The sequence below is a fragment of the Mustela putorius genome, unplaced genomic scaffold (genome assembly GCF_011764305.1).
Source record: "Mustela putorius furo isolate JIRA1106 unplaced genomic scaffold, ASM1176430v1.1 tig00000831_pilon_pilon_pilon, whole genome shotgun sequence".
Classification (NCBI taxonomy): domain Eukaryota; kingdom Metazoa; phylum Chordata; class Mammalia; order Carnivora; family Mustelidae; genus Mustela; species Mustela putorius.
The window spans coordinates 1,296,318-1,321,326 of record NW_025421490.1 but is presented as its reverse complement, the minus strand read 5'-3'; the positions used below and the strand labels follow the sequence as shown (position 1 = coordinate 1,321,326).

Genomic DNA, 25,009 nt, shown 5'->3' with positions numbered 1-25,009 from the left:
AAAAAAAAAGCAAGGAGGTCTTTTTGCTGTTGTTGTCGTTGTCGTTGGTTTGTTTTTTGTTTGTAAATTGTCGTCTGTTGCGTGAACATTTTCCCAAGGACCGTACAATTCTGTAGGAGGAGGTGGCAATTTAATGCAGCCTTAGCTATTAAGGATTTTAGAATTATGTTACTTTTAAGTTACTCTTGGGTAATCACAAAAATATGTCATGGATTTAAGAAGACTGAAAAAGAACCTCATCTAGCCAAACATAAAAATGTCTGTAAAGGCATATGCAACGATCTGGATGTCATTATTTGCACATAGAGACGTATATATGTGTGTATTGTATGAATATTTTTCTAGGGCTGTATGCACACCTATTATAAATATGGTGTGCACCCTCTATAAAACTAGTGTTAGGGGATTCTTTTGCAAGCCAACTGTATGATTTGGAGCTTTGTCCCGTGTAGTGATATTTTCAGTGGTCATGCTTTTAGCTTGTAATATAAGCAGCCACAGTAATGAGGTTGAAGGGTGAGTATGTGTCTGCTGTCTAATCTGTCTCTTATCGTTTTGCTTAGAGACAAATCTGTGTTGAAAGATGTGTATGTACTTATTAATATAAAAGAATTACAAATGACACCTCATTGCAGTTTTGCACATTGTCTCAAAAATACCCCTTAAAAATACGGAAGCTAAGAAAAATCCTGGCAAATGGAGTCTATGAGCGTAGCTTCTCTGAAAGCTGCATTTGAGTGTTCTAAGTACTGTTCTGTGACAGCTCTTAACTGTAGGAACTGGCACCAGCTAAGAAAATTTACAGTTTAATACTTTAGAGCAAATAATTGCTTAAGGTGCTTTAAATAGCACAGGAAATGTGTAGAGTGTTTACTTGACATTTGTTATATTGAACACTAATACTGAAACAGATTCTTTGACCACAGAGAATGCCAGTGTAGGTGGGGTGGGGGTAGATGGGAGAAAAACCCAGCCAGCATGATTCGATAAAAATTAAATGGCAAATGAGCTCTTCATGATAGAGAGATACCAAGAAAAAAAAAAAAAGCTTATGTGTTCTATCAAGGAGTCTTCGAGTGTGGTAGCAGAAAGCAAAATAAAACAGCTCCTTGAGAGTAGGTATGTCCTGGGTTTTAAGGCGTGGAATCCTGCTCAAGGCTGCTTTCCACCAGGGGTCAAGGCTCCCAGCCCTTGATTGTTCAGGTGTATTTTTTAAGGTCCTAAAAGCAAGAGGAATGACCTCCCTTTTTATAAAAAAAGAAAAGAGCCTCTCTTGTTATCTGTTTAATCTGCACATGCTTGTGAATGTTTTTCTTATGACAGCTCGGGCGCCCTCATTTCTCAGCACAGCTTAGTCCTTGTGATGCCTTCTCCCTGAATGCCTCCCGCACTCCCAAGTCCTCTGTTCATCCTTCCCAAGAGCTGCGCCTCTACGGGTCTTATCTCAGAAAGGGGTCTCGTGGGGTGTATAGTGCAGCTCTTAAAGGTAGAACGTTTCTTCTTGCACAAAATGCTTGGCATGCATTGAGAATCAACTGCATTTAGTTCGGGGTGCGGGAATCGGGTATGTTTTAGGCTCCCAAACCCTCTCCCATTCATATGTCTCTGAGTCCATTTATACCCTGTTTTCAAGGGAGTTTTAAATGCGTATGGAAAGAACGAATTGGCGGGTGTGATAGGTCCAGGAATGTGAAATTGTGCAATGTTAATGAAATTTGTAAAAGCGTCTTCCTTCTATCTTGTTAGCATGAGCTGCTTTTCAAGACTCCAGGGAATTTTGAAAACAGCAATCAAAAGTCAAAATTTCACCGTTGCAGGATGGCCCAGCACCCAGAACGCTCAGCCGCAGAGAGGCTGTATTTACGCCTTTTCCACTGACTTGAGATTTGACCTTGAATGCATCATGTTTAACTTCTCTATGCTTCAGTTGGCTTCTGAAAGATATGTGTGGTTGTGTATAGCCAGGGGGGAGGCAGTCACTGAAGTTCACAACAAAAGGGGAACATGGAGGAGATTTTTATTAGAAAAGACCGGTGGGCATGGATATAAGCCTCTTACAGGGTGCTCTTAATAAAAGGTCTTGGGGCTCCTAAGGAAGGTAGGGGGCTTCTTATAATACTCTGGCTGTATTTGTAGATTAAAAAAATATATATGGATACACTTTATTTTACCCTTTAACTTTAGAAGGCTTCGTGTTCGTACCTCTTTTTCTGTAGCTTCTACCTGTAAAGGGGATTTTTATTTACCAGGCTGTAATTCACGTTGTGATCAAGCAGTAACAGATTTCCTTTAATTGCCCAGGCATTTAATTTTATTTTATCAAGGAAATTCTAAGGTACTCTTCATTTTAAAAAGCTCGTTTCTTCTGAGTCTGTTACTTACTACTCCTGAGTTAATCTAAGTGTTTGTTCCTCTGTTCGGGAAGAAGGGAAGAAAAGCAATCAACATTGATGGAGTCCCTATATGTGCCAGACACACAGCTAAGCACTTGGTCTTTAAGGATCCCGTGTGATTTGTATTCAAAGGGCCCATTTCCCTTTCTTGGTGTGCCTGGGCTCACTTGGGAGGGCCAGAATCCATAGGAGAAAATAAAATGTAACCATTGCAATCGGTAATTGAAAGCAGCTGCTTGGGGCACCTGTGTGGCTCAATGGGTTAAGCCCTTTGCCTTCAGCTTGGGTTGCAATCTCAGGGTCGCGGGATCGAGCCCCGCATTGGGCTCTCTGCTTGGCGGGGAGCCTGCTTCTCCCTGCCTCTGGGTATGCTTGTGATCTCTCTGTCAAATAAATAAATAAAATCTTAAAAAAAAAAAAAAAAAAAAAGGAGGTGCTCTTTGGTTGGTGGGCCCCGGATTGCCACAGGGTCACGTGAGGCTGTGGGATGTCAGCAAAGCAAAGCGGTAGCCCAGGTGCCCTCCACTCACAGACCTCCCCAGCATGAGGGAGCGAGATTGCGCAACGGCGCCAAACCACATCTCCCTGGCCAAGCCATTGTACTGACGGCTTCGTTTTAACGTACATTGTTGTAAGAAGGACTTGGGCCCTAGGAGTTAAAGTGCCTGCAATTGGAAGGAAAGATTACGAGCTTTCAGCGCTACTAAGAGCCCGATTCTGGAGTCTGAGATGGTGTTTTGGGGTGAGTAAAGACAAGGCCCACAGCTCCCAGCATAGAGGAGAGAAAACATTTCAGAGAAAGCCAGAGCAAGCTTACAGACGGAACACAGTCCCCATGACTCACTTTCTCTTTGCTCGCTCTGTCCAGCCGTTACTCATTTACTGCTCACCCCCTAGGAAGGCTCCTTTTGATGTTTTCCTCTGGCTGCCTCGCAAAAAATAAAAATACACACCTTGGAAGAAGAAGGGTAAGAGAGAGGGAAGAGACAGAGGTCACAGCTTTTATCTTGGCTCTACTGATAACAGACCCTGTGACCAGATACTTTGTACAGCAAGCGACGATGTTTTTAAAGTCCACTCTGAGTTGCCAGATGGTAGCCATCACTCAGTGGAAGGGCTTGTCTCTGGGCGGCTCGCGTGTCCGCCATGTTTGGGCTGTGGAGGGGCCCCAGGAGCCATCCATTTGGACCTGCTGTGGCAGACTTTTGGAAGTGGCCCTGAAGATGGGTCGGCGGCCTTCAGAGCCTTTAGCAATTAGGACTGACTTGTGCTGGGAGGCAAGGAGCTGGAGGCTGGGGTGCCAGGCTGTCCTGAGGCTGCTCTCCCCGCCCGTTGGGTGGGAGTTTAGGCCGTGTGGTCGGTTGGAGATGAGCCTGCCACAATGTTGCCATCTCCTGTGATGTGTCCTTCCGGTTTTTGTTTGTTTGTTTGTTTCATCTGGAAAGTGGGGATGGTAATCCGGGTGGGGATTACATGAATTAATCATCTATGCAGTGTTTGCCCTTGGAGCCTGGTAAACGCTGTCTGTGCTTGACCTACTGCGACCACGTTACTGTGCTCCTTTGGCGTTTTTGGATTTGCTTGTGTAGCATTTAGGGCACACGGGAGATGGCAAAAGTAGGGCTGGTGGGAGGCAGACCGGGGGTCGTAGGGAGTGTGGGCGAGTGCTGGTGTCTGCCCCGGGTCTCGGACTGTGCCTGGACGTAGGTTTATTTCTGAACACCGGGCTTGCTCGTCTGATTGCCCAAGCCCTCCGCCTTCCCCCGGCTGCATTCTGCTCCACTACGATGTCTGCCAGGAGCCTCCCCACCGCCCTCCGTTTTATCGTGACACTCAGATGTCTTCCTTCCCATGTCACTGGAGTCTCTTGGCACCTCTGAACATGCAGGAACAAGGACCAGGGGCGGAGGGGATACACTCACTCTCTACTTTCCCATATGCTCCTCGTGCCCAAGGCGTTTGGTCCCCGATCCTCCGAGCCCGTTCAGGTAAAATCAGGTCTAGATCTCTCCATTTCCCCTTTCATCGTTGTAGAGTAGTCAATGGTGAACAGTGTCGAATCAATGAACCGATGTCCTTTCTCCAGCGGCTGTGTTAGGGCCACGTTGTTTTTGTACCCCCTAGCGCCTCCGCTCGGTGCATTGGAGGAAATGGTCCGTATGAGGAACTTGTCACTTTCATGGGGCAGATAATTTTGCTCCTTTTGATCCTTTTATGGTCCGAATCTGTGTCCATGCCTGAGTTTAATGCAGTAATTTGTCTATGAGAAAAGATTTTCTGTGCTAAAAAGTAGAGCAGAGAATATCACAGACTAATAGGTGTGAAGAGTACGTAAGAAAGGAGAAGCGCACCTAGGAAATCACTTTAAAAGTTTTTGTTTGCATGCATTATAGTAGATTTCGTATATGATAACACAAATAATAATACAATTATATAAACTCTCATATGGTACTCATTACAGAACTCATTGATCACATGGAACACTTTTCCAAGTACTTAAGAGACTTAAAATTCTATTTCTTTTGGGGCGCCTGGGTGGCTCAGTGGATTACGCCGCTGCCTTCGGCTCAGGTCATGAGCCCAGGTTCCTGGGATCGAGCCCCACATCAGGCTCTCTTCTCCTCAGGGAGTCTGCTTCCTCCTCTCTCCCTCTGCCTGCCTCTCTGCCTACTTGTGATCTCTGTCTCTCAAATAAATAAATAAAATTTAAAAAAAATTATATTTCTTTTTAAAAGTTCATATTTTGGAATTATTTTCTTATTCATGTTAAGTACCTTATCTGCCTACCCAGTATACTGAGCACATTATTTTTTGGTGTGTGAGGAGAGTTGATGTATATGGTAGTCAGAAGTTTCAGCATCCTTCTCACTTTGGAATGATTTGTACATTTCATTTAATCCTTTTTCCTAATATCTATAGCCAGAGCCAAGATTGCTTGCTGGGTTTTTTTTTTTTTTTAAATCATATTTAAAGTGTCTGTTTACTTTACAGTGTTACAGATGTCTGAATATTTTAAACAATTGTGAAAGATTTTGAACTTCCGGATCTTAACTTCCTAGGAAAGGAGGGGTGGAGAGAGAGAGAGAGGGAGCAGAATTTGGACACTTGGGTTTGTAACCATCTTTGTACTTATTACAACATCAGAGCAGTGGCTTAGTAGATGAGAAAAATTGGGGGGAATAAACTGCTCCTTTTTTTTCAAACTGTTACTACCTCCTAGAAGAACTAGCTTTTGAAATATTTGTTATACTTGTTCAGACCAAGGAGGGAACATGTTCACTGTCTAATTAGGCTCCATATGGCTTGAACTCTTGGGAGATCCACCTGAAATTGGACCCTGTTAAGAAATTATTCTGTGTCATACATAATCAGGTTCAGGAGGTCTTAGGAATTTGCATTTCAGAATGATAATTGGCATTTTTCTCAATGTTGAGTTCTGCAAACTTACATGTTTTCTGATTCAGTTTAGCAACAACACTAAGCTATATATTAAAACCTTTTCTTTTTAAAAAAAAAAAAAAGGTGTCCGTGTGAGGAGCAGTTGAATAAAATTTTTTTAAATATTAGTGGAGGCCCTCCCCTACCTCCTTCAACTTTTTTATGGTTCACAGAGTGTAAGAAGTTTCTTTCTGGGATAGTCATCTTAATCCAGTGATCAAATTCTGTGTTATGACCAGAAGGAAAAATGTATGTGGCTGTTGTGGGGAGGAGGACTTGGAGGACAGGAGGTCAAGAGGGTAGAGAAATATCAGCTGCCTTTATTTTCCAGATATTTATCCATCATTTAGCCTTTGTTCCTTGTGTCCTTGGATCTGAATTGATTAAAAAAAAAAAGTCTGTTTATTGAGACTCCTTGCTGAGAAATACTTAGGCTTCCCTTTGATGCCCCGCCTTCTTTTTTCTTCCTCTTCTTTTTTTCTTTCTTTTTAAAATGGTGCAGAAAAATGTTGGAATAAATGTAGGCAATTTGTACGAAGATGGTTCTCTCCCTTATCTGGGCATAAATATTGTTGGAAGAGAGAGAATGTGGGAGTAGGTACCCGCCAAATATGTACACTGAGAGCAAGTGATGATTGACCTCACCGACGGCAGAGAGGAAGAAAAATAGTTTAAAAAACTGTTTTTCACCGGATATTTCAACCAAGATGTTTTTCTGAATTCAGATTCTGATTTGAGAACTGGACTGCGCTGTGTTTTGTTTCATCTGAACACATTTGAATTGGAGGGGGAGAGTGTTTCTTAAGCCTCCCTATCTTCAGGCAGTGAGTCATTTCCATGCTGCTGAGACAATCTCAAGCCTTTGCTGCCGTGCGTAGTTCATGCTTTGCTCTGGATGTTTTGACTCCTTAAGAAACTCGCAATAACAAATTAACAATCACACTCTCTGGAATGAAAACATGCGGTAGCCGAATAATAAGCAGCAGATCTGGAAATCTGAGTAGAAACTTCAGCTTTCACACTGGAGAAGGCCCTAAAGAAGAAGTCCAGTATCCATCATTTAAAGCCAAAAAAAACCCAAGAAAACAAAAAAAACCAAAAAACGGAAAACCCAAACACACACACACACACACAAACCCCTCCCCCCGAAGGGCTATTCATCTTAATCATCCAAAAGATTGTCACGTAAGCCCATAAAGCCACTTCTATTATTCAAAATTATTATTTTTAGTCATCTGACCTTCCTTCCCGCCTCTGGACCGTAAGTTAGTTATCACATTTGTCTTGATAGAATGAGTTGTATTTGCTTGAGAACCCCACCTTGGCCCGGACTTCTCCATTTCCTGTCTTTCTTTGGTGAAACTGGGAATAGCGCCTGGGCCCAGACCTAGGTGGTAAAGACTTGAGTCAGCACAGCCCGCAGACAGAGCGCTTCTCCGCTCCACGCATCATCCTGGAGTGTCCCGGCCATTGTCTCATTGGGAATTTTGTATCAGACCCAGGTAGTAGGTGGAGAGCTCCAGTGGCTACTTTCCTCCCAGTGGATGGGGGCTGCTTGGTCTGGTGGTATGGACGGAGTAAACTCTGGAGCCCCTCAGCACCCACATGTGGATCTGGTAAGAGGCTACTGTCGGGAAAAATACTACAGCTCTTCCTCATCGTACGTGCTTGGCCGGCAATGGGCAATGAAAGAACGTGACAAAATTTCATAAATTTTCTCTATATTCTTTTTAATATTTTATTTATTTATTTGACAGAGATCTCAAGTAGGCAGAGAGGCAGGCAGAGAGGGGGGGTAGGCTCCCTGCTGAGCAGAGAGCCTGACCTGGGGCTCAATCCCAGGCCCCTGGGATCATGACCTGAGCCAAAGGCAGAGGCTTTAACCCACTGAGCCACCCAGGGGCCCCAAATTTTCTCTAGAAAGGAAAGATTCAAAAAAAAGAAAAGGCGATCAGAGGAGCTGGGGCTGGTGATTTTTTTCCCTCCTTGCCTGTTTTCAGTTTCTCCCAAAGTTTGTCCATATTTTAGCCTAAGTGGTTGAAAGGCAGTGCTATTCGTTCTGTGCTTTTAGGACCAAGAAGCTCTTTCCTCACCTGCCCGCAATAGTGATGTGGTTGAACTTCTAGTCTGAGGCATGGGAGTCAGACAGAAGCAGATTTAAATGCTATTAACATGAGAAAAATCTTTTGAACATGAAGTCATCATGCCTGAGGTTTCTTTGAACTTTTCTTGTAGTCATTTTTATGGTTGGTACCAGAATCAGCATGCTTTAGTTTTGTACTGAGAGACACAGTGGAGTAAAAATGGACACATATTTGAAATGACACAATAGCCAGAAACTTACATATTAAGGAAATGTTAATGCCCTAATAAATATTTAGTGAAGATACTTGACTCATGGGCCATTATATTTTTTTAATGGTTTCTGGCTTCAGGAATTTCTAAGCCAGATTCTTTGTAATTTAAATTTCCTTCTAAGCAAGGAAGTACACTATGTTATTAATTTAAAAAAATATATACTTAGAAGTTAAAATTGTGTAATTATCTTAATGCTCCAGAGCCTCTTTTCTGACTAAACATTGGAACTTATTCTGTTGAATGCAGGGAATTTGTCCAGAAAAGCTTAAGGAAATTTAGCCTACGCAGGAACATTTGCTAGATTTATAAATAAAAGGTTTGACTAAAGGGCTGGTACATAACACAATTTTGTTTTATCTATAAAAGATTGTATTTGATTTTCTGTCTCTTGGCCCTTCTTTTAGGATTAAGTATTAATTGTGGCTTACTTTTTGTGGTTGCTTTATAGTAGTAAGTTTTTTGTAAACTTTGGGTAATTGAATTCATTTTAGCTGCATAAGGGTAGACTGCCTTTAACAGCATCACGGAAAGGTAGCTTTTCTTATAAAGTGAAAATGTCCCAGAGATAGCACATGTGAGATCTTGAAGTAGTAAAGAAAGAAAATAGAAGTGTGCCATTCTGTCCCTTGAAGGAATGACCCCTCCTATTGAAAAGTGACTTTAAAGAATTCAAAGTTTAGGATTTTTAGTTGAAATCAGTTATAAATCATGGCACTTTGCATCCTTAGTAAAATTCTTTATTTCTAAGAAGGCTGCATAAATGTTTATATGAACATAGCCTTAAATATTTTATTTTATTTATTTTTAAAGAATTTATTTATTTGTCAGAGAGAGCGCGCATGCATGTGAACAAACAGGGCAGGGAGAGGGAGAAGCAGGCTCCCTGCTGAGCAAGGAGGCAGGACTGGATCCCAGGATCCTGAGATCATGACCTGAGCCAGAGGCAGATGCTTAACCGACTGAGCCACCCAGACATCCCAACCTTAAATACTTCTTAATGTAGCATACCAATGTTACTTAAAGACATTATTCATGAGAGTGTGCTTTCAAAGTTTTTAGGTAAAAACGCTTTGTACCTTCTTGCATAGTTTGTTTTATTTTGTTTTGTTTTTGTAAATTCTTGAAGGTAAGCTTTCCGGAGCGGAGTAGGAAACAAGTTCTGTTACACTGTATACAGAGAATGAGAGAAACAACGGATCTTCAGCTTTAGCAGCTAGATGTTTTAACTACTAGAGAAGTTGAGTGATAAAACCTATTACTGCAGAAAATATTAATAGTGTTTGGTGAAGCTGATCGAGAATCAGGTATGGTGACTACAGTGACTCAGAGGTTTTATAATCTGACATATTTTCTCTTTGTAATTTTAGGCTTTTCCTGTTATTTTGGATTTTTTTTTTCATTATTTACTATGGGTTCAGCACCCACGTAGCCAAGAAAAGCAATAGCTCAGTGTACAGAGTCAGTTTGTTGGACAAAAAGGAAAAAAAAAAAACCTTGTTTTTAATTAGACTCTCCTTTGGCTTTTAAATGTGGTTCCCCCCACCCCCCATAACTTCACACGCACCAGGCATAAAAGTGAATTTAAAAGAAGGCAAGACGTTGTAGTAAAATTAAAAATTCAAGCTTCTTTTATTTATTTATTTATTTATTTTGTGCATTTCCCAGTCATTTCCTTTTGGGTTGGACTGCTGGCCCATGTGGATGCCGGATGGCCACGTTGAGCAGTGCACTTCCTGGGGCCCGTTCATGGACGGTGACACAGTCTGGAGAATCCCTCATGTGCTGGGAATCCTAACCGCTTCTCTTCCACTCCCTTCACCCCGGCCAGGGCTGCATGGTTCGTAGGGTGACCAGGGGAAGAGAATCATGTGTATGAGGGAACTCATTTGCCAACAGCACATGAAGGTGATTGGGATTCTTCACTTTGGCTCACTGAGCTCTTGCAGAATTCCCGTGGCTCCTAGTCACTGTATGACGACACAGCATGACGTTTTAAGCTCGTGTGTTTCTCTGGGGAGAGGGATGCAGCTTTCCAGGCCCCCAAAGGATTCTCAGAAGGTCAGTAAGAACCACTAATTGTGGGTTAAGCCTCTGCCTTCAGCTCAGGTCATGGTCTCAGGGTCCTGGGATTGAGCCCCGCATTGGGCTCTCTGCTCAGCGGGGAGCCTGCTTCCCTCTCTCTCTCTGCCTGCCTCTCTGCCTACTTGTGATCTCTGTCCGTCAAATAAATAAATAAAATCATAAAAAATAAAAAGAACCACTTATGTAGAATAAAGAGGTAGGCGTACCTTTGAGGCAAGAAATACAAGGGCTGTGCTACCTTTTTTATTTGATTAAAAATGACCACGGCATGGACACATATGAACTGCATTAAGGTAGCATTGCAAACACACCTGGTACATCTGTGACACCCGTGTGTTTATTTTGAAATGGGAGGGGGAGAATAAAACAAGAACGTCTCTGGGCTCGTCGCATCTGCGTTTGGAGCTGACTAGATGCCATGCCTTTGATGGTGGTAGCTCTGGATTTTTCCTGTATTTGCAGTCGCCCAGCACGAGACACACGAGGAAATGTGTGAATGAATGAGTGAAGACACTAACAGCTATCTTTAGAGAACCATCTTCTGGTTTGCGTTTGTAGGAAGGACTCTGCAGAGCAGGAAAGCGTCAGTGGTGCGGAAGTGAGGAGTCTGTTACCTGCTCAGTGTGTCAGGCACAAATGTCATAGCCCGTTAGGTTTGCACAACACTTTACGGTTTTTGCAAAACTGAACTGAGGGGTATGCGTGAGAAGGGCAGCTCCTCCTTGTGTGGATCTGAGCTCTCTCACCGCGCTGGCACGCTACCTGGCGTGCACAATGTCTGCAGAAGTGTTTTGTTGGCTGAATTACCTCAGTTGGTTCTCCTGGAGGTCCTGTGCGTATAGACACAGCCAGCCTTGGCATTCCTTTCTGCAGACCGAAAGGGGGCAGTTAGTTACCTAAGGTCACATGGCTGGCAGAGAAAGCATTTAGGCTTCTTTACGCCGTGTTTCGTCTTGACCCAGATAATGAAAGTGCAAAGGCCACCTTTTGATCAGCTGAGCTGCATAGAAGAGAATTGGAGAGTGGTTGACACCCTTAGATATTCTCCAAAATAATAGGGGCGTTCTTGGTTATAACAGGGAGAAAAGCTTATGCTAATATGCCTTGTTGTTGTTCTGAAGTCAGGCTTTTATCATTTAGTGGGAGAAAAAGAAATCCCATACTTCGTACTTGTTCTCATGCCGTCAGATATTTATTGACTGGCCCTACTCTGTCCCAAGGGTAGTTGTGTGCACTGGGAATACAGCAGGGGACGAATGTTGTGTAGGTCCTTGCCCTCAAAGGGCTTACCTTCTCATAGGGGAGAGATACTTCTAGGTCAGCCCACAAGTGTACTCTGTGGTTCCAGGGGTAAAAAATAGAACAGGGTATGTTAGGGGAAAGGGAATGATGGTCGCAGTGAGGGGGATTATTCGGATAGGATGTGACATTCGTGCAGGAGCTGGGGCTCAGAGTGTGAAGGAGCTGGTGCTGGAAGATGGGGATGCTGAGGAAGGGGGTGAGATAAGAGAATCAGGAGAAGAGCACGGCTGGGAGAGAGAACGGCCAAGCAAGGGTCCTGAGGTCAGAAGGAGCCTTTGAGTCTGGAGCTAGAGGCAGAAAGTCTGGGATTTCATTCTCAATGGGATGGGAGAATTCATTTCCTTGGACAGCCGTAATAAATCGCCACAGACTTGGTGGCTTAAAACAACAGAAATCTGTTCTCTCTCAGTTCCAAAGGGCGGAAGTCTGAAATCAGGATGAGGGTTGTACTCCCTCTGAAGTCTCCTGGAGAGAGCCTTCCCTGCTTGGTTCAGCTTCTGGTGACTCTGGGCATTGCTTGGCTAGGGAATATGGCTCTAGTCTCTGCCGATCTTTGCATGGTCTCCTGTGTCTGCCCGTTTTTTTTTTTTTTTTTTTTTCTTTCTGTCTCTTTTAAGGATATTGGTCATTGGACGTAGGGCCCACACAGGTTACCCAGGATGATCTTATCTCATCTGCAAAAACCCTTCTTCCATCACATTCACAGGTTCGGGGATGTCTTTCGGTGGTGCGCTTTTCTGAAACCATCGAATTCCCTAATGGTTCCCGTTATAGGAGCCACTGAGGGGGTTTAGGCACAGGGAGTGACAGCATCCACTGTATTTTAAAAAGACGGCCCTGGCGTTACAGGGGAATGGCCGCAAGCCACAAAAACGCTACCAGGGCGATCACGTGAAGGGCTGTCACCATGATCCAGGTGATGGGGAGAAACAGGTATATTTTAGGCTGCATCACGGATGACACAGACGCGGGTTGTTGATGGAGTGCAGGAAAAGAAAAGCATCCCAGAGAGCAGGTTCCTTTACTGGGAAGGGGAAAACTGGTTTAAGACCTGGCCAGTGCAGCGGTGATGACCTCCAGAGTTCTGTTCCTTGCGCGTGAACCAGGAGCAGTGGAGGGGTATTTAGGCATAAGTGCCTGTAGCTCGGTGTAGACATAACTTGAGCTTTGTCTGCCTAGAGATGACTATGTCTAAGGCCAACAGACTGGACACAGCTACGTAAGGAGAGGGTTTTCACGGAGTGGAGACTAGGACACAGTCCAGTACGAAGGTCACAGATGCACGTCCCACCCCAGTCCCTGACATTTCCGTCAGGACCAGAAGAAGGACAGCAAGTGGGATGCGGCCACGAGGAGAGCCTGGCTCCCCTGGGATGGGCTTTCGTAAAGGCCACGTGTGGTGAAGTTTTACTTCTTAAGTGCTCTTGGTTTCTTTCCAATCTTTCCTTCTAAGCCCCGCAGGCCCAACTGGCAGATCGACTGTCTGCTTTTTCTGGTTTGGGATTCTGTGCTTTTTCTTTTTTTTTAAAGATTTTATTTTTATTTATTCGACAGAGAGAGATCACAAGTAGGCAGAGAGGCAGGCAGAGAGAGAGGAGGAAGCAGGCTCCCCGCTGAGCAGAGAGCCCGATGCGGGACTCGATCCCAGGACCCTGAGATCATGACCTGAGCCGAAGGCAGCGGCTTAACCCACTGAGCCACCCAGGCGCCCTGTGCTTTTTCTTAAATCCATTCTCATCTATTAACCTACATTCAATTTTTTAAAATTTCAGTGCCTCTATCAATAACTATTTTGCCTGACCATTTCTGACAGCCTGCTGCTGCATCTAGCTGTTGAGCAGGAATTCAAAAGGTGATCTCAACTTGGACAAAGGGAGTAAAGTTGCTCTTTTATCCCTTGGTTTGGGGGGAATCTGGAACCATGGGCTTGTTTACTCTGCCCTGGGGAGTTTTTGATGTAGAAATCACTTAGTAATAATTTTCGGTCTAAGAAGATAGAGCACTGCAGAGCCCTAAAATTTTCTGTTACTTTGCATTTTGCTTATTTTGGAAATCCACTGGGAAGGCGGGGTTTCTTTTGATTGGAGTTGATTCTGTGAGGTCAGCTGTTCAGCATTTGTACTCATTGTGTGCGAGGGACCGCGCTAAATGGGAGGGCAAATTATACACGGTCCTCAAGAAGTAGAGGGGACAGAGAAACAAAAGCCACCTCTAAAACGACAGCCAGAAATACTTAGAAAATGAGAATGTTCTCTTGCTCCATCTGTGCACCTGGGATGACCCTCCGCGGAAATTCCAAGTGAAAACGACAAACAAAAGTGCACGCTTGGCTTTTATATACATCACACACACACACACACACACACACACACACACACACACACGTGTGAGCATATCACAGCCAAGGACAAACAGAGCTGAAGGTCCAACAGGAGGGGGGAAATGTCCTTTCTCCCGAAATCACAGTGTTACAATTCTTGGCAGTTTAGATGGTCCCTGCTGTAGCTGTTGGTTTACAAGTTTGGGTAATTTACCGACGAGCATATAATATTTAATTCCTGGTTGGATTGGGCAACTGCACACAGCATTTCCAGTGAAACAATGTGAAATGTGAAAGTAAGCATTTCCCTTGAGAACTCGAAGCTCACTTACTCCGTCGGTTCCTCCGTGGGTGTGAGCGTGACCTCTAGGTTAGACGTTCTGGAACAGAGCGGAGAGAACAGATCGCATCACAGTTGACAGGAAAGGAGGTGCCTGGTACTCTCGCTCCCGCGCACTTGGCCCTGCCTGCCCTCCGTGGGCTGGGGGCGTTTGGCCTCCTATATCCTGGCATGATTTAGCGGAGCAGGTACTGACCTCCTGGTGCCCTCTTTCACTTTACCTGGGCGTATTCATAGAAAAAATTCATGGTTACATTTTTGTGGCCCAAACTTTTCCAGCTCTGGTACAGAGCCTTTGTTTTTCAGCTTTATAGGGCAAAAGATTATATATAGCATTTTCTGGACACTAGTTGACGCTTCACTGTGATTTAGCTTTTTTTTTTTTAAATACGTAAACTTCATTGCACCTGATTGGGACAGCAGTACTGGTGGCTGATGGTGCCGTGGGTCCTCGGCTGCTGCGCCTACTTCCTTTGCTCTGGTTTTTAGATGACTTACTTAAATCGGGTGCCGGTTTCCAGTCTGCGTATTTAGAGAGGGGCACAGACATAAACTCTGTCCCGAGGTATCATGTTCTTTGGCTTCGTTGTCTAAGTAGGAACCAGTTGAAAGTGAGCAGAGCCGAACGTGATGCATTAGCCCGGCGGTCGGAGAGGGCAGGCTGGATCTCCACGCCATGGTCACCTCTGCCTTGGACACCAGATCTGTGTTCAGGTCTGTGTCTGGGCTTTGCCACACTGACTCAGGACACCATGGCCAATGAGGCCTTTGTGTCAGTTCACAATGCAAGACATCATTTCTGTATTGTCAGGTCCACTCGATCATCACATTCTGTCTCTACCGAGGAATGTAAATCCCACCGAGGAATCTAAATCGTAGTCAGAAGCTGCTTTATTGATTCATCTTGAGAAACTGGTAGATGCAGGTAGCGACGGTCGTCTCAGCACCTGTGTTTCCTACGGAGGTATGAGATGGCATCCAGAGGTTGCTTGGTGAGCAAGGAGCCAGAGTGAGGACGTGGGGGGAGTTGCTGGTGAGTGGCTCCAAGCTGACATGGCTCTGCTCATCTCAGGACAAGCACGGTGTTCCCCGGGGGATCAGAAACACTTATGTCATTGGCGACAACCCCCAGTGGTCATCTCAGAAGGGTGGCCTTGCCAGTGAAGCCAGCTTCCTCCCCCAGCAGCCTTGGCACTGCCCACATTACTTTCATGGCTACACTTCCCTTAGGAGGACACCGTCTTCATAGCCGCTGGCCAGGGCCGAGGTGATGGTGGGATACGTTCCTTTCTTCATTTGACTTTGTGTTCAGAGTCGCGTCTCGTTCTTCCTGTAAACCTCTTCCGGGCACTCTCTCTCCCTCATTTCCAAGCTCCTGGTGGGGAAGTGGTGGCATGTATCTCCTTGTACTTTTAATAAGTCCCTTGGTGACTTTCGAATAAACATTCCATGAACTAGACCTTTGGATTGAGCACTGTGAATGGCATGGCAACATGACATAAACTCTGTCCTGAGGTATCATGTTCAGTGGTCCGGACCAGGAGTAGACAAACGATGGCCAGCTGGCCAAATCCAGCCTGCCAGCTGTTTTTGTAAATAAAGTTTTATTGGAACACAGCCATGCCCATTCATTTATTGAACGCCTGTGGGTGCTTTCGTGCTACAACCACAAAACCGAGTTGAGTAGTTGCGCAAGAGACCGTAGGCCAGCACAGCCTGAGAGATTTACTTTTAGGTCCTTTTCAGAGAATGTTTGCCAGCCCTAGTCTGTAGAATTTGCAAGTCATCATTGCTGCAAATGAGAACTAGAAGTGCCCCCACCCTGTGGCACCCCCCCCCCCAATTCCGCAATGAATGGAGGATCAGACAAAGAAGGTGACTTGCCTGAAGGTCACAGAGTTGGTTAGGGGAGATGTAGAACCTGAACTCAGATCTTCCAATTCCTAGCATAAGTTTTCGCCTCCTACTTTTGTGAGTTTTAGGGCTTATAGGCAATCTGCCATTACAACATAACGAAGCAAACCTTCTCTTGTAGCAGGCGCTGTCTTCCATACTGACTTCCCCAGATAAAGTCACCAGCCAGATTGGTACCGATACTCATTTATGAGTCTTACCAACAGCCACCTGCTGGATCTGGGAGTGGAGGCAAGGGCTAGAGACAAGGATGAGTGAATAGTGCCTTTACCCTCAGGAAGTCTGCACGAGTGGCCAGATCGTTGAGCACCCATTTTTGCAGTTTGTTAAATGTCCTCATAGGGCCGCACATAGGAGGCAGTGACCATGCAAGGATGTGTTGATTCAGCCTTGAGGAGGTAGTGTTGTTGTCAGAAGTGGCTCCATGGGGTTGGAGGCATTTGGGCTGTGTCTCCAAAGAAATGGAGTCCTTCAGGCAGAGAATGGCAGCACAAATGGCCTGGGGCCCACTAGGCGTGAAGTTCAGGAATGCTTGTCGACCACTGCTAGAAAGTTGGAAAGGTAGATTGGGGCCAAATTGTAGAGCCCATGGCATATCACGGTAAGGACTTTTAGTTTATGTTCTCGAGGTTTCTGATCTATAGATTCCAGAACACATGTGAGACCACAGTTCTTACATGTTGATATGGCCTTTAAGCATCGTCTGTAGATTTAATAATTAATATCACAAACACAGATATAGGAGCTTTCTTCCCAATATATGTAGCTGGCTGGTACTGTGATTCATCAACCAAAAAGTTCATTTGAAATATTATACATTACTAGTATCTTCCTGCTCATTGTTTATTTTCTTGATCAGCAGATACCGAGTAAAAATATCTGTTGCCCAAAGTCTGCAACATTTTTCATTAAAAAAATAATACTGGGATCTCCTGCTATTGATGACAGATAGTCATGAAGTTTTTTGAGTTATCACATAGTACAAGTTCCAGAGTCAAGCAGCTCCAAATTTTACTGGCTGTGTGACTTTGAGCAAACAAGTTATTTAACCTTGCTAAGCTTTAGAGATCTTACCTCTATTGGTAAATCTATAACATTTGCTTTTTAAGGTTGTTAGAAAGATATAATAACATAGGAAAAGTGCGTAGCTTGAGAGGTGCTCAAGAACGTAAGCTGTTCGTACTATTTTTGGTGATACACACAGGTAGGTCTTAGATCTGACCCCCTGTGAGAATGACTTCGAAGGGGGGAGTCGTTAAAACCTTTTGTTATCTAGGTAAGAAATGATGGGGGCCTGGATCAGAGCAGAGGTAGGGGACATGGAGGTATGGGAAAGTACACATTCCCCTTCAGCAGTGATACAGAAAATGAACCCAACTTCTGTTCCTTCCCAAAGCCAGGGACCAGGCAGAGACTAGAGTTTAGAGATACCTAATGGCATGCCTTCTTGGCACCATATGGGGTGAATTATCTATTAAGTTTAGATGGCTCTTAATTCCTGGAATTGAACTAGATAAGAATTCACCCAGGTTAAATTTATTTTATTAGTTTAATGAATTAATAGCTCCTGTCTGGGACTTGTTGAAACTAGAACTAGAATGTAAGTTTGTTGTTTCATTATGATTTAGGATAGCCCTGAAGTTTAGCCTATGTCCATACTATAGCTCTCAAAGAAATGTATACAAGATGAGGTGCGGCAGGTTCCAATTATTAAGCATTATTAATTAAATTATTAATTTTTATTTTTATTAAGTAATATATTATTAAGTAATATATTACCAATTATTAAGTAAAATTTCTATATTATTAAATATATGTCTGTGTTTAGAAGAAGTCAGACATTGTAAGTGTTCAGTGTCATCTGAGAGATTTTTATTTCCTTCTTTGTCATTTCTATTTTTTCCAAAATGAATATATGTATTTTTAATACATGCTAAAAAGGAAACCAGTAACAAAAAGGAACGGATCAGGAAGGCTGAAGGAATTTGCCGTGCCTGTCTTTTTGAGTAGCTGTTTACAAATGCTGGTGGTAGTGGGTGCCCTCCCAACTGTGTTTCAGTTCCGTCAGATGGCATGTTCTATATCTGGTGATATGGGGGCTAGCTCCTAAAGGTGGGTGGGAGTGAGAAATTAGAGTAGCAGTCGTACGTGCTGATGGGGCCAGTCAAAATTTGACTATTATATTTTATTGAATTATTTTTAATGTGAAATTCGAGTCCAGGCTAAGGCATATGATTTTCTGTCACTTACCATCGTTTCTCAGTCTGCAAATTCTCACAAGCGTGGGTTTTGGCACCCAGACATGGGCACCTACTGTCGATGGGCCCAGCGTTCACCATGAGCAGCAGGAACGCTGATCCAGAAATCAGGAAATGGGCTCAGCTCTGTCGCTTAGTTTTGTAGCAGACTTGACTAAGTCATTCGCCTCCCTAAGCCCGGCTTCTTCATGTGCGAATGAGGGATAATCAGACAGTTCCAAACACCTCACAGGGTTATTTTGGAAATCCATTTCCAACAGATTATGAAATGCCATGCCTCGGGGTTGTTTGCAGTGCTGGCTTGGCCATCCTTCAACATTGTGGTTATGGGCAGGTGACAGAAGTTCTCTGGACCCCAGTAACGTATCTTTAGAGTACTATTTTTTTTTTAAGTTTTATTTTATTTTATTTATTTATTGGACAGAGAGAGAGCGAGAGAAAGATCACAAGTAGGCAGAGAAGCAGGCAGAGAGAGTGGGGGAAGCAGTCTCCCTGCTGAGCAGAGATCTCAATGCAGGGCTCGATCCCAGGACCCTGGGATCATGACCTGAGCCGAAGGCAGAGGCGTAACCCACTGAGCCCCCCAGGCGCCCCTATGGTACTATTCTTTATAGAATCTTTAACTCTTCTATCCATCCAACACAGAGATGTGGGGTTCAGAGATAGTGGGTCAGAGGAGCACCCCGGAGGGCAAGTGGTCTTCAAACAGAGTAGACATCAGAATCACCCAGAGTGTTTGCAAAATCTCGGATTTCTGGGCCTGACCCCCAGGGTTTCTGTAATAGTGTGGGGCCTGAGAATGTGCATTTCTAATGCATTCCTCCAGGGTCTGCTGTGGCTGTCCCAGATGCCACCTTTAAGAGTACAGCTGGGAGGACTGTGTGCTCTATAAGCCTTCTCATAGAGCATACAGCATACAGTGGTGTGGTGGTCAGTATTCACCACCACCCCGCTCAGACTCACACACCCAAATCACCCAAACTAGATGTTTTTTGACATTCTTTCCTCTTCCTAAATATTTGATTCTCTCTCGACACCTCAACCAGTAGAAACACAAAGTGACTTTTGGACGAAGCAGTTCTCACCTGAGTCACCCTAAGTAACGTTGACAGATGGTGAGTACCCGGCTTCAGCTAGAACTCTGAGAGGCTTAATTCATACACGTATGTGCCCCAGAGGCCAGTGATGGCTTTTGGCTTCATTCTCCTTTTTTAAAAAATGCAGTGAGTAAGCTAATTTTATAGGAATGTCTCAGAAAGCTATTCCTGTAAACCCAGCATTGTTACACTGAAATAGAGGAAGCAGGGCTGATTAGTGCAATCTTACTGAAACCTCATTGTAGCTGTCCCTCCAGATTCAGAGGGTTTGCATGGGAACCCTCCTACTCACCCCTTATGGCTCTGTCGTATGGCGAAGTCGCGTTTGCTCACGTGGCCTCTCCTTGTTCAGACAGGGTTAATACCTCCCCGGGATTCTTTCACTGGACGGGATGAGTAAGCCGGGAGACTCGGTATTAACTGCTTCATCAACTGTGTGTGTGAGTCATCTCCTGCTTGTCTTATTAATTCAACTGGAAGGCGGAGAAATGTTATCTCTGGTTCCTGAGGCCAGCTTGGGCTTCAGTGAACTAGGATACTCCCTCGAGGGGCTCGCGATCACTGTTTCATTCACTGACAAAGGGAATGAATCCGTTGTGAATCTCCTTAGTGTAGCCTGTGTACGTCAATGCATAAATGGCAAACTGCAGCCATGGTGGGATGTTTACGGATGATTAGCTGCCGCAAGTGGCATAGGAGCCCTGGAAGGGTTTTCTATGGAAGGTGGTTGACTTAAAAAAAAAAAAAAAGGATAAATTCAGGTTATTCAAGTTCCTCTCCCCACTGCACGCCCCTCCTCTTGCTTCTGATTTGATTAACAGAGATACTAGGGGAAGAAGAGAACAGTTTTCCAAATAAAATTGCCTGGGATTTTTGTTCGAGTTTAATGTAGTAGCTGGATTATCTTGAAATACAGTTATATGCTTAGTTTCTACTTCTGATGCTCAGTTCACTCGTGTCTTCCTGTTTGGCTTGTACCTTCCCCTTCTGACTCAGTTTTCTCTGTTTCTCTTCTTACTCTGTCAGACCGCTGTTCTTCCTCTCTGCCTTTGGCTTTTCTCACTTACCCTCTCCCTTGTATGGCCTTTTTCACTGAAGCATGTCTCTCCTCACTCTTTCTTTATCCCCACGCAGACCCTCCAGATGGAAGGTATCTTTCTCTTAATGAACACGTTCGTTTTGATTCAGGAAGAATTTACATACGGAGAAAGGGAACATAGATCTCAAACATGCAGTTCAGTGAGTTTTGATAAGTGGGTACCTCTCTGCAGTCAGCTCCCTGATCGGGATAGAAGACATTTCTATCACCCCAAAGAGTGTCTTTCTTCCTCCTTCCTGCCAGTTCCTATCACCCCGCTGCTCCTGGGCTCCATACAAATGGAATCGTTCGGTGCGTACCTTTTTTGTATCTGCTTTCTCTTGTGTAACATATTTTTGCGATTCACCCACGTCGTTGCATATATGAAGACGTCATTGTTTTTAATTATTTGTCAAGATTTATTTATTTTAGAGAGAGGGAGTATGAGTAGGGGGGTGTGGAAGCAGAGGGAGAGGGAGACAGAGAGAATCCCAAGCAAACTCCGTAGTGAGCGTAGAGTCCAACATGAGCCTGGATCCCAGGACCCTGAGATCATGACCTGAGCCGAAATCAAGAGTCAGCCGCTTAACTGACTGAGCCACCCAGTGCCCCAAGATTTCGTGATTTTTTAAAATGCTGATTAGTACAGGGGTTCCTGGGTGGCTCAATCAGTTAAGCTTCCAGCTGTTCGTTTTGGCTCAGGTCATGAGCTCATGAAGGTTGGGATCAAGCCCACGAGAGCTCCACACTCAGTGGGGAGTCTGCTTGATGTTCTCTGCCTCTTCTCCTACCCCCACTCATCCTCTCTCTCTCTCTCTCTCTCTCTCAAATAAATAGATAAATCTTTAAAAAGAAATGCTGGCCAGTTTTCCATTGTGTATGTAGCTATACGTTATTCATTCACTTGTTCACAGATGTTTGGGTTGTATTCACATTTTCACTGTTCCGAAGAAAGCAGCTATAAACACCCTTGTGTTTTTGTGGACATATGTTTTCTTTCTTTTTCGAGTGGATTAAGTGGGACATAGGGTAGGTGTGTAGCTTTGTAAGAAACTGCTTATAAAAAGCAAGTGGTTGTAGCCTTGCATGCTTCCTCCAGAAGTGTGTGAAAGTTCTAGCCACTCCAAATCCTCACCAATATTTAGTGTTCTTGTTCTTTTTAATTTTAGCTATTCTAGTGGTTCAATGAAATATCACATGGCGTTAATTGCATTTCCTGATGACTAATGATGCCGAGCACCTTTTTCTTATGTGCTTTTTGGCCATTTGTTTTGTGTCTGTTCCAGTCCTTTGACCATTTAAAAAACTGGGTTGGTTGCCTTTTTTGGATGTGTAAGAGTTCTTTATATATGCTGGGTATAAGTCCTTTGTCAGAATATGTATTACCACATTCTTCCCCACTGTTTTGGCTTTTCATTTCTTTTCTTTTTTCTTTTTTTCTTGAGTAGGATCCACACTGGGGTGGAGCCCACCCAGTGTAGGGCTCAAACTCACAACCCTGAGCTCAAGACGTGATCTGAGACTGAGAGTCAGATTCTTAACCAAATAAGCCACACCAGCACCCCATATCTTTTCATTTCTTAACTGTGCTTTTGGTCAGCAGTTTTTAATTTTTTTCTTTTTCTTTCTTTCTTTCTTTTTTTTTTTTTTTAAGATCTCACTTATTTGACAGAGAGAAAGAGATCACAAGTAGGCAGGGAAACAGGCAGAGAGAGAAGGGGGGAAGCAGGCTCCCTGCTGAGCAGAGAGCCCGATGCGGGGCTCGATCCCAGGACCCTGAGATCATGACCTGAGCCGAAGGCAGAGGCTTAACCCACTGAGCCACCCAGGCACCATGACCCGAGCCAAAGGCTGCTGCTTAACCAACTGAGCCACCCAGGAGTCCCTAACATTACTATTTAAGTCTGTGTCCCATCTCAAATTAGTTTTAATGTATGATGTGAGGTGTAGGGGTGAAGGTTCAAGATTTTTTTCATACATTTATTGAACTGTATGAAACCATTATGGTTAAGATTTTCTTTTCTTATCAGATCACTTTATCGCCTTTGTTAGAAATCAAGTGACTGTGTTTGTACTGTTTCAGGACTCTTTCTTCTGTTCCATTGATCTGCATGCTATACTGTCAATACCATACTGACTTGTTTAGAATAACTTTACTGTAAGTCTGGTAGTGTGAATCCTCTAACTTTGTACTTCTTTTTCAAGATTGTTTTGGGTATTTTAGCTCTTTAGGGTTCCATATAAATTTAAGCATTGGCTTGGTGATGAGCACTGGATGTTAACTAAAATAAAAACTTAAAAACAAAACAAGACAAAATAAATAAAACAAATTGTACAGCTGAGAATAAAACCTTTTAGAAGTTTGTCTGGACTGCATTGAATTACAAGAAATCAATTTAAGGACAGTTGACATTTTAGCAACTTTGAGATTTCCAATTAAAAAAGCACTATGTCTCCCTGTTCTCTTATTTAGTAATTTCTCTCAGTAATGTTTCCCTGTTTTGCAGAGGCATTTCACATTTTCTTTTTTTGTAAAATTTAACCATATTGTAGGTTTTTTGATACTATAGTAAGTTTAAATTTTTAGAATCATATTTTCAAATTATTTAATATTTAGATAAAGAAATACTTTTGTTTATTGACATTATATCTTCGGGACTGCTAAATATTGTTTATTGATTGACATTATATCTTAGGAATTGCTAAATTCACTTACTGGTGAAGACACATAACCATGTTCCTTATCTTAGGGGGAAAGCGTTCACACTTTCACCGTTAACTGTGACGTTAACTCCTAAGATTTTCATGATTGTCCTCTATTGGCTTGGAGAAGTTTCCTTCTATTCCTTATTTTCCAAGGGATGTTTGTCTGTGGTTATCAGCAAAGGATTTTGAATTTCATGTAGTTCTTTTTCTGCATCTATTAAGATGCTCTATCACTTTTTCCCCCTTAATCCTGGTGAACTACATTGATTGATTGATTTTAAAAGTTTACCAACCCTGAGTTTCTGGGATAAGAAAAAGTTATCATTTTGAAGGTATCACTATTCTTCTTACCTACTCTTTCAATATTAAGTACTTTTTTTTTTTTTTACCATTGTGTCCATTAAGGATATTTGTCTCTTATTTTCTTCCCTTGTGTAGTATTTATAGGTTTTGGTGTTAGTGTTACGTTGGTCTCATATGATGTATGGTGTATTGCTTCACTTTTCCCTGAAAGAATTTTTTGTAGGATTTTATCTCTTTTAAAGATTTGGTAAAATCCAGTAGTGAAACCATTGGGCCTGGAATTTTCTTTGTGTAAAGGTTCTAAAATTATTACAAATATGATTAAAAATATACAGTAAAGTGTCCTTTTTTCTTATGGTATACAGTTTTCTGAATTTTAATACATCTGTAAAATTGAATAGGCACCACTGCAGTCAGGATACATGACAGTTGAATCATGGTGTGCTAAGGTTTTGATAATGAATTCAGTTTCTTAACAGAGAGCAGACTATTCCCATTCTTAATTTATTCTTCATTATGTTTTGGTAAATTATATTTCCGATTTTTCAAGAAATTGTTCCTTTCATCTGAGTTGTCAAATTTATTGACACAAACTCTTTATAATATTTCCTTATTATCTGTTTAGCGTGTGTAGGATCTCTAAAAATATCCCCCTTTTCACTTCTGCTCTTGGTTATTTTGTCTTTTACTTTTGTGATCAGTTAATTAATTTTGTCTTTCCCAAGCATACACTGTTGCTTGTTTTCTGTTTCATTGATTTCCATTCTTACCTTTATTATTTCCTTCTTTGTCCTTCCTTTGGGTTTAATTTATTCTCCTTTTTCTAGATCATTGATTTGAAGTTTTTCTTCTTTTCTCTTAATGGTGCACACAGTTTTAGGATTATAATATCTTCCTAATGAGTATATACCCTTTAATTATTATAACGGTCCTTTGGCTCTAGTAATTCTTGTCCACAAGTCTCCTGATACGGATGGATGTGGCCGTAATAGCTGTTGGCTGTTCAGATGTCAGTGACCAACTTGCCATGAATCCTCATAGTTTTGTTGCTTGGCACAAATTCTGATGTATAATAAATACGTTTATTGTTATGTCACTCAGTATAGACGGGCCCCGACTTAAGATGGTTTGACTTAGAATATTTCAATTTTATGACGGAGCAAAAGCGCTATGCCTTTAGTAGAAACCACACTTAGAATTTTGAATTTTGATCTTTTATTGGGTGTCCATGTATGCAGTGTGATGTTCTCCCATGGTGTGGGGCAGCTGCAGCTTCTCAGCCTCTGGTCCCAAGAGTAGACACTGGCTCAACTGACAACCGTTCTGAACCCATACAACCAACCATTCTGGTTTTCACTCTCAGTAAAATATCTAAGTGTTCCGAGCACATCGAGGTAGCCTAAGCTGAGTTGTGATGTTC

At 43.1% G+C, this 25,009-nt stretch overlaps 1 protein-coding gene across 5 annotated transcripts in view; it reads left to right on the top strand.

Moving 5' to 3' along the window:
- Window positions 1-25,009, top strand: part of ATXN1 (ataxin 1) — a 401,941-nt gene that overhangs the window by 27,158 nt on the left and 349,774 nt on the right. Inside the window, exon 1 of one of the 5 annotated variants that reach the window (XM_045085057.1) lies at window positions 2,800-3,135. The exons of the other annotated variants lie outside the window; for them this stretch is intronic. The gene's annotated coding sequence lies outside the window, so the exon portion shown is untranslated. Of the gene's footprint in view, window positions 1-2,799; window positions 3,136-25,009 lie in introns of those variants that run through there. 5 annotated transcript variants of the gene reach the window in all.